We start from the raw sequence: 10,215 nt of genomic DNA, 5'->3' as shown, positions 1-10,215 counted from the left end.
TGGGAGTGGGTGGGTAGGGGAACAGAGGTGGGGGGAGGGGTATGGGAAACTTTCGGGATAGCATTTGAAATGTAAATAAAGAAAATAATAATAAAAAAATAAAATCATTTTGAAAATAAATTTGGCTCAGAAATTGGAAATGGATCTACCTCTAGATACAGCTATACCACTCTTGGACATATATCCCAAAGAAGCTCCACCATACCACAAGGACTTTTGTTCCACTGTGTTCATAGCAGCTTTATTTGTAATGGCCAGAAACTGGAAAATATGTATAGGTTCCTTAATTGAGCAATGGATAAAGAAAATGTGGCACATTAATACAATGGACTCAGCTATCAAAACCAGTAGCATCATGAAATTTCCAGGCAAATGGATGGAACTAGAAGATCATCCTGAGTGAGATAACACAGATCCAGAAAGATAAACATGTTAGTTATTCACTCACAAGTGGATATTAGTCACAAAGTACAAGATAACCATGCTACAATCCACATTCCCAAAGAAGTTAAGTAACAAGAAGGGCACAAGGAGAGATGCTTGAATCTCACTGAGAAGGTGAAACAGATTAGACATCAACAGGGTGGATAGAAGGATGGGTCTGGGTAAGGGAGATGGTGGGGATCACAACAGGAGAGTCCAGGTCAGGGAGGATGTAGGGACAGAGTACTTGGAGAAACAACTGAATCTGAAGTGACATCTCTGGGTTGAGTCTCAAACCTAGGACAATTGAAGCTCCAAAGAATCTAGGAAGTTGACCCTAGAGAAGACAGCTAGCAATGGAGGATATGGCATATGAACCAGCCACCTCCTGTAACCAGGCAAGACTTCCAATCGAGATATACATTGAGACATAAACACAGGAAAGAAAATCCTTAGACCCACAACTCGTCCTGTGCACAAGAAGGCAGGGGTAAAAGATGGAGCAGATTTTGAGGGAAGGCCAACCAATGACCGGCCCAACTGGAGACCTATGCTATGAGAGGGAGCCCACCCCTGATACTGTTAATGATATTCTATATTTGAAGCCTAGCATAATGGCCCTCTGAAAGGTCACTTAGCAACTGATGAAAATTGATGCAGAGATGCTTGTGGAATCCTGTGGAAAGGGAGAAGATGGATTGACAGAGCTGGAGGCATCAAATACACCACAAGAAACTAAAACAACAACAACAGCAGCAGCAGCAGCAACAACAACAACAACAAACCCTAGAGAGTCAACTAACCTGGCTTTGTGGGGGCTCATAGAGACTGAACTGCCAATGTAGAGAATGCATGTGACATATCTAGACCCTGTGCATATACATAACATCTGTGCAGCTGAGTCTTTCATGAGAGGCTCCTAAAGTGAAAGCAAGGTTTTCTTGAACTACATTGTCTTCTTTGGATCCCTTTTCTCTAACTGGCCTGCCTTGTCTAGCCTCAATAAAAGAAGAGGTGCCTAGTATAACTTGATATGCCAAGGCTGGTTGATATGGTTGATAAAAGGGAGGCTTTCCCTTTCATGAGGAGACATGTAGGAGGGGTGAATGGGGGGGGGATAAAGTGAAAGAGAGAGTGTGGGAGGAGAGGAATGGGGGAAGCTATGATCCAGATATAAAGCAAATAATAGCTTAATTAATAATAATAATAATAAAAATAAAAATATTTCTAAATCTTGAGCCATTTCCAGTATACTGTTTCTACTTCCTGCTTGTGATATAAGATAGGAGCTCTCAGCTGCTGACTCCAGTCACCATATTTTCCTTATGCCATGATGCATCCTGATCTCTCTGGAACCATGAGCCCAAATCAACTCTTGTATAAGTTGCATTGTTCATGGTGTTTTATCAGAGCAAGTGTAAATTATTCAACACAATAAGCAGTCTTTCTACCAATGAGTTAAATCCTTAGCCCATGATATTTTGAGACAGCATCATACTGTAGCCCAGGATGGACTAGGACTTTTGGCCTTACCTCTGCATTCTGAGTTTTAGATGACAGGTGTACACAGCCAAGCTTAGCTTCTCCATTTCTTAATGCTGTCCTCTATGAGAAATGGAGTTCTGGTTCATACTAACTTTTTTTTGGTTTTGATAATTGATACATACTCACTTTTCTACAAGTACTTATTAGTCCATCCTAATCATAGAAAATAGTCATTGACACCTTCCTGCATGTGTCTAACACAGTTTGATCACATGCACTCTTTGCCCTACTTCCCCCTTCTCCTCACCTATTCTGTTCTCTCACAGTCGCTCCACTACTTTCAAGTCATTTGTTTTTCACGGGAGCTTTTTCTTTCCTGTCAAAATGGTGTCAAAGTCCTGAAATCAAGACTCTTCCTGCTTTAACCTCATGAGTTATGGAATTTCAGGCTTATGCCAGAAAGTCCAGCTCAGATTACTAGGAGAAAAGGTTTCAACATGTAGAAACAGAAGACTTAATTAAAAACAGTACTACGCCTAGGATCTCTCCATGCAAATAAACACCCACTTCCCTGACACCTGGTATGTGCTTGGTCATGGAAAAAGTCACTCCCTATGTAATTAGAGCAGGTGGCTGTCTTCTCTCCCAGTTTCTGTGATCCTTGGACAGAAATTTTATTTCTCCTCTTGTGACTGATTGGTAGGTCAGTGTATAAAATAAGTACTTAATGAATATTTATGGGGTGAACCATGTAGGGGGAAGGAGACACACACTGATTCTAAGTAAGCTGTGCTGCACAGAGGTCGCAAATACATCTACCTCGCTGCTAGGATTGGCAGAAAGTTAGGGAGCCTTTCAGCTGAGTGCCATGGCCTGGTTGCCTTTATTGACACATACAGATATTATCTGGGCAGAGAAACTATAGGGATTCTCATACATATGCATTCCTAGGAGATGGGGAAATATTTCAGGGCCAAGGTTACTTTCATGGGGATAGGAGATGGTGCCTACAGAAATGAGCTGTTTCTCAGAGAGAAAGCATGTTAAGAGGGAGGATCAGATAACTGTGGCCATTGGAAGCCCATGAATGGTGAAGATGATTTGAAACAGAGAAGCTGAGTTCTCCTTATTGACACACATGGACAGACAAGTTCATATCCCCATCCTATGATCAAGCACACCAAAGAAAATAAAGAAAGATGTTTCAATTCAGCAGTTAGAGGTTACTGATGACCTGTACCTGTCTACTCTGTAACCAGGTAAGATGCTGCTGGTTCTCAGAAAATGTGGGATCATGGGTTTCACAGAGAACTTAGAGAGTGGGCTATGTCAAATACTCACAGAACCATCCCAGGGAACATTAAATTATATCCCTGCTGCCCTTTTCTGTTCAGCTGTAGACTCCTCACATGATAGCAGAACTGAATGCAGAAAGTGACCACCATGAGATCCATGTCTGTCTGTATCACCAGGTGCTCCAAGTTTGTCTGCAACACTGTGTGTGCAATGTGATTTAGGCCAGGCACTATTGTTCCTTGATGATCATGCATCATGAGTGTCAGGAGCTTCATATTCCGATTTTCATACAGACAGTGGAGCAAACCCAGACAAGATGTTTGATGGGGTTGCCATTTCTCTAGGATGTACCATATCAGATTCAACTTTGACTTCCCATGAAGCTGGCAGGAAAAGACCTTTTGCATTTCTTTCAATCCCTCTTTACTCAAAAGACCAAATAGAAAGCGCACAGTGGGTGCCTCAAACAGGTTTTGCCTTCCATACATTTTTAGCAGTGTTCTCAGGGTTCTTTTGAATTCCACATCACCATGTCTTTCATCACTATCCTCCAAGATGTAAGACATGGCTGCAAAGAACTCCTGGAGGCACAAGTGGGCAAAGCTGTAGCTCGGAGAACTGGGCTGCTTTTGAAGGACACCAGTCTCCAGGAAAGTGGCAATGGCATCCTCTGCTAACCCTTGCTTACAGAGGTCACTCTCACTGAACAGGGTCCTTCTTTTCCAGATGCCTTCAGCAGCCAATGAACAGAGGGCTCTGAGCTGGGTCCCCATATGCTGCCCTGGGGTTGTCAGGGAAAGGTATTTCAGGCAGAGGGCTGTGGTGGTCTGTGAGTTCAGTGAGAGTACTCCACCCTGCTCCATCTGCTTTTTCAGGCAAGAGCAGACCAACCAGCACACCCAGGGAACCTCACACAGGGTCAGGAGCACTGGGTTTGATTTAACCAATCTAAATGCAGCAATTGCTTCTATTTCCTTCGCAAAATATTTGTAGAAATAGTTTTTCCGTTCCAACATATTGAATCCTAGGACTTCTACCTGCCATGGCTGCTTCAAGGAAAGAATGGATTTCTTTAGTGCTGTGGTCCGAGCTGTGAGCAAGAAGGAAGCCTCAGGAAGGATGGATTTCCCCAGCAAACTTCCCAGCAGTGTGTGCACAGGCTGCATTTTACTCCAGTGTAGACATAGCTCAGGATTCTGTTCCTCCAAGTCCCATGCTGGCTCATCTATGCCATCCAGGATGAAGAGTAGCTTCTCAGGCTGAGACAGGATTTGCCTGATGGGAGCTATGGGCACTTCCTGGCCTTGTGCTATGAGCTCAGCCAGACTCAGCTGCTTGTGCTGGGCCAGCTCTCTGCAGCTGAAGAAGAAGACATGCTGGAAGTGATCCCTGTAGAGCTGGCCTTCCTTCCAGGCTCTCCTCACCTGTCTGGCCAGTGTTGACTTCCCAACCCCAGCAGCCCCTTCTATTATGATTAATTGAGGCTCTTTCTGAATACCTAAGTTTGGGCCAAGTAAGTCTTGGATCTCAATCATATATCCTCTTTCTTCTGGTACATACTGGTGCCATCTTTTCCTGGCAAACTTCTTTGATCTTTGTGGGCACAATTTTCGGAAGAGTAGAAGGTTTGTGGAATTTTGGGACAGATTCTCCACCTTTGATGGCTGGGTGGAGTAAAGATTCTCATCTTTTTGCTTCATATACATTTCTGAAAGGATTCCTAAATAAAAGAGAGAAAGTTTGAGAAGTGTATATGTTAGTGTGTGTTCATTCAATCAATCCTTCCTTTCCTCATTCCTTCCCTCCTACCTTCCTTTCCTCCTTTTTTTGATACTTTATCATCTGGATGCATTTAGTCATCTGTCTAAGCTGTATAGCATATAGGCTGTGGATACTGATATATTCTGAACAGTGTAGTGCAGAATAAAATGTGAGTTTAGAGGAGAAGATTCTACTTCAAGTAGTCATGGGACTAATAACAGTGCTGTCTGAAATTCATTCATGCTTCAGACATTTATCAGTTTCTTATTCTGTGCCAGACCTGCTTTTGAGGTTGAGAGTAAAGGGGTGAGTTCACAGACATGATTCTGTCTTCTTTCAGTCTATGAGATTATGCAGTAGCTCCACTGAACTCTGCTTTCCCATCTGCAGTTTGGCGGCTGTGGTCTCTCCCTGTAGGAGGCTGTGGAGCAGTGGGGGAGATTGCAGACAGTGGATCAGATGTCTTCTCCTTACAGATCCTACTGGATCCACCATTGTAGTCCTGACAACATCAGCTCAATGTCCTGAGATTGTGGGTCTGATGGGAAGGTCTAGGAATGGCATAGAGTCCATGTTTCAGGACATAGACTTGGTTCCTGGTCCCCAGGCCTGGAAATTTTGGCTGTATTTTGTACTGTATTCCAGATATCTTTGGTAACAACAAGCCTTGTTTGTGGTTACTCTGGATATGTTTTGCCTGCTCTGAAACTCAGTTTGAAATTCAGTTGCCAACGGAATAAGGAATAAGGGATACTGGTCCAGTGTAGGTGTTTGGAGTCATGGGTTCAGGCCCTTTAATAATTGACTGACCAATACTTTACTTTTAGGAATAGGCAAGCTTTTGTGAGAAGGGGTACCCCCCTTTATTCCAGCAGACAACTTTTGCCTTTATATGCCCTTTTTGAGGCTAGATAGTCATAGTTTTCAGTCTTAGTATTTCAGCCTCCAGAAAAAAAATCACTAAGCATGGTGCTGTAGCTCTATAATTTATTACTCAGAAGACAGAGGCAAGAGAATCAGGAGCTCAGGCCCAGCTTTTCCATATGGAGAATTTGAAACCATCCTAGGATATAATCAATCTATTAATCTATCAATCAATCAGTTAATCAATCACTAACTCAATCAACGAACCAAAAAAACAAGAATAAAAAAAAAGTTGCCCACTCACTTAGAAGGGGGAAGAAAATAATCACAGGAGGAAGAGGAAGGGGGGCCTGGGTGGGAGAGAAAAGGGTCAGGAGAAAAAGGGAACAGGATTAGTTATGTGGGGGTTCAGGAGAGAAACCCAGAAGGCTAGGACAGTGAAAGGAAATAAGCAGCATTGTGGGGTGAGAGCTTGGGAGATCCTTTAGAAAGTACCAGAGACCTGGGAGATGAGGGACACTCAAGACTCAGTGAGGGTCGCCATACCTGAAATGCCCAACACTGGGGAAAGGGAACTCAAAGAGTCCACCTCCAGTATATAGACAGAACCTCAAGTGTAGGGACTGGGTTACTAACCCACAGTCAAAATTTCTGACCCAGAATTGTGCCTGTCTAAAAGAACTGCAGGGATAAAAATGGAGAAGAGAATGAAGGAAAGGCAGTCCAATGACCAGCCCAACTTGGATCTATCTCATGGTGGAGCATCAAGGCCTGTCTTAGTCAGGGTTTCTAGTCCTGCACAAACATCATGACCAAGAAGCAGTTGGGGAGAAAAGGGTTTATTTGGTTTACATTTCCACATTGCTGTTCATCACTGAAAGAAGTCAGGACTGGAACTCAAACAGGTCAGGGAGCAGGAGCTGATGCAGAAGCCATGGAGGGATGTTCTTTACTGGCTTGCTTCTCCTGGCTTGCTCAGCCTGGTCTCTTATAGAATCCAAGACTACCAGCCCAGAGATGGTCCCACCCACAANGNNCCNCNCCCCCTTGATCACTAATTGAGAAAATGCCCCACAGCTGGATCTCATGGNGGCATTTCCCCAACTAAAGCTCCTTTCTCTGTGATAACTCCAGCTGTGTCAAGTTGACACAAAACTAGCCAGTACAAGGTCTAACACTATTCCTGATGCTTTTATGTGCTTATAGACAGGAGCCTAGTAGGGCTGTCCTTGGAGAGGCCCTACAAGCAATGGACTGAGACAGAGACAGATACTTTCACCAAACCATTGAACTGAAGTTGGGGACCCCTATGGTTGAATTAGGGGAAGGAGTGAAGAAGCTGAAGGGGAGGGTGACACCATAGGAAGACCAGCAGTCTCAACCAACCCAGACCCCAGGGATCTCCCAGAGACTGAGCCACCAACCAGGAGTGCACATAGGCTGGTCTGAGGCCCATGGCACATATATAGCAGAGGTCTGTGTGGTCTGGCCTCTGTGGGAGGTAATCTGCGTAATCCTCAAGAGACTTGAGGTCCTCAGGAAGGGGGAGGCTTCCATGGGGAGGCACCCTATCAGAGGCAAGGAGGAGGAGGAATGGGATGAGGAATTGTGGGAGCAGGGACTGGGAGGAGGAAAATGACTGGATTGTAAATAAATAAAATAATTTTTAAAAAAGTTGTTCATTCTTTGCTTTCTGCCTGCAACGGAAACCAAACTCAGACAATTGTTCTTGATTTAACGTGCTCCAGTTTGCCACTGTGCACTTTGCTGAGTTTCATCTCTCTCGCCCTAGGGGCTAAGAGGGGGTGGGTGTACATTGTGGATGGACTTCCTATGCCAGAAAGAGAGTTTTAACTTGATCTGTTCTGCTGGATCATGTGATTCCTGCCATTTATTTGTGGAGGAACTTTGAAAACAGCTGAGTTCAGCAGTGAAACTGTATAATGAGTTGTAGGATAGGGGACTCAGTAGGTTCCTAGCCAGGGCAGCCATTGTCCTCATGTGGACTGTGTAATGGCAGTGATTTGATCCAAGAGGCCCTTGTGTATAACTTTTAAAGGACAAAGAGAAATGGAAAGATCAAGGGAAGGAACCAAGTCAGAGAGAACCAAAAGCCCATCCTTAGGAAGACATTATTTACTAGATTTTTTTGGTCTGGTCCTTCATTAAATCTTGGGTGCTGTTAACCCCTGGGGTTTGTTGGGTTTGTTGGTGCATAGCAGTATTGTTCCTGAAGTAAGGCACTAGTCCCCACAGTAGCAGTATACAGGAGACCTAGCTCTCTTACCTTTGGAGAACCACAGCAGGGAAGACTGCCTCAGCCTAGGCAGAGAGATTGATGGAGAGGGAGGAGTGGGAAGGTGACATCTAGACAATGGGAGTGGGGAAATTTAGAAGTAAGAAGATGGAGGGATGCAGGGTCAGAGCATGATGGTTGGGAGGATTAGAGGACGTGAATCAAGGATGAGAGTTTGGGAATGGAAAGGTGGGTGCTGGAGTAACAAGGACAGGAGGATGGGAGGACAGGAATGCACAGATGGAGGATGCATGGTAGACTGTGTAGGACACTTACTATCCCTTGCCCTCATCCTCTTCCTTTTCTGATGTCCCACTCTAAGGAGATCGATACTTCAGACATTTCTGTGTCCCAGGGTAAGGTGGGAAGATACAGGACAGAGGGGGAGTAAAGGCTCAGTCTAAGTTCAGGCTAGCCGCTTTGAAGGAATCTTTAGACATCTTCTGTCCCTCGGTGCCACACAAGGGGAACAATACAGAGCCAACTAACAATTTGATGAAAGGCACATTACTCAGAGAAAGCCAAAGGGCCACATGTATGCAAGGGACAGACTGACACAAGACTTGCTAGAGGCCCCAGTTTAAGGATTAAAAAAAAATTAGTTTTGTGTCCTTGTCCAGGAGTGTACTTGAGAAGGCCAGTCTGACACTGTAGCCTGTGTCTCAGATGAGTCAAGATTACACTCTCTGGGGACCCACTCTTTCCCCTGGGCCATTGTTATAGTCCTAAGGCAACTTCGTTGAGGTATCCTGTATTTTCTTCACTAATTTTGTCTCTAACTTAGCTCTCTGAGGACCTTGGCGCTCCCACACCAGCCCCTGTAAATAGCATAGATGATACTTGGTATATATCACATCTCTGGTTAAATAGCATAGATGATACTTGGTATATATCACATCCCTGGTTAAATAGCATATATTATACTTGGTATATATCACATCCCTGGTTAAATAGTATATATTATACTTGGTATATATCACATCCCTGGCCCTCCCTCTGACTACCTCATCATTCAGGATACTTATTCCTTCAGGTTCAGGGCAGACAGGAGAATGCAGGATAGGCTATGACAGGAGAAGGAATACACATGAAGTAGACATGTGAATCCAGAGGTCTATTATTCATCAGAACTGGCCTACAGACTCTCCAAGCAGAGGCTGGGGCCCTGGGCCCTGGGCCCTGGGCCCTAGTTTATATGACAAGGACCCCATGTCTGCCACATACTCCTTAGTGGAGTGAAACCCCAGCCCTTATCTTCCCACAACTAAGTGGTTTGTTGGAATCTGGGTCCCAGTACTTACCCTGCTCCTCTGCAGAGCCCACTGGAGTGTGTGTCCTTGAACAAGGTTCCTCACTAGGAAACTGTTCTCCAAAAGTGAAAGAGACTCTGGCCCATTTTCAGGAAGGCAGGCATCAGAGAGCCTGCGCAGACGCACTTCCTCTAAACACTGGGAGTGGAAGTTGAACACGTTTCAGCTTGTTTCCTGTTCAGTCTCTGCAGATGCCTGGGCTGGAGGAGTCAGGGTGGGAGCCTCATCTGGGTTTGCAGAAGCCCTGCCTGCCTGACCGCAGGACTCATGTCTGAGCTCAGTGCTCTTCTCCATTAGTGTGGGACCCGAGGTCTGCCAACAGGTCTCAGGACAGCAATAGCTCCTGGATTTTCCTTCAGATTTGTGCTCTGGATTTCTGTGCTTCTCTCCTTCCCTGTAGCCTGCCCTGTAACAGGCTGTGGGACGACTTCCCACATGTCAGAAGTTTGTTCATTTCAGTAAATGCCTCTTAGGCCACAAACCCTGTCTGTTTTTGTTGTTGTTGTTGTTGTTTTGTTTTGTTTTGACTCCTGAAGTCTCCTAAATGTCACATTTAGGTTTTGAGTCTCACCAACAGCATATTCTTTCTCTTTAGGTGTGTGTGCATGTTCATGTGCAAGTGGACTCACATGCATTCACATGTGTGTGACCTGAAAGCTTATGGACTTGGCTAGCCCCTCTAAGCAGCTACCTAGGAATACTTCCTGATTAACATTTCTAAAATCTGGGATTAAAAGACTATAACCATGCCCAGCAGGCATTTGTGAGGATGCTGGGGAT

The 10,215-nt window shown here is 44.7% G+C and overlaps 1 pseudogene across 1 annotated transcript; it reads right to left on the bottom strand.

Annotated features, from left to right (window-relative positions):
- Positions 1–3,245: 3,245 nt before the first annotated feature.
- LOC110315030 lies at positions 3,246–9,476 on the bottom strand (annotated as a pseudogene). Its single transcript, XR_002380195.2, has 2 exons — positions 9,427–9,476; positions 3,246–4,924 (listed from the first exon to the last, which is right to left on the bottom strand). The product of XR_002380195.2 is annotated as an NACHT, LRR and PYD domains-containing protein 1b allele 4 pseudogene (transcript).
- Positions 9,477–10,215: the final 739 nt, after the last annotated feature.

This window comes from Mus pahari, unplaced genomic scaffold (assembly GCF_900095145.1).
Source record: "Mus pahari unplaced genomic scaffold, PAHARI_EIJ_v1.1 scaffold_11309_1, whole genome shotgun sequence".
NCBI classification, from domain to species: Eukaryota; Metazoa; Chordata; class Mammalia; order Rodentia; family Muridae; genus Mus; species Mus pahari.
Note: the sequence above shows the minus strand (reverse complement) of the source record. Positions and strands in the feature narration are given on the sequence as shown.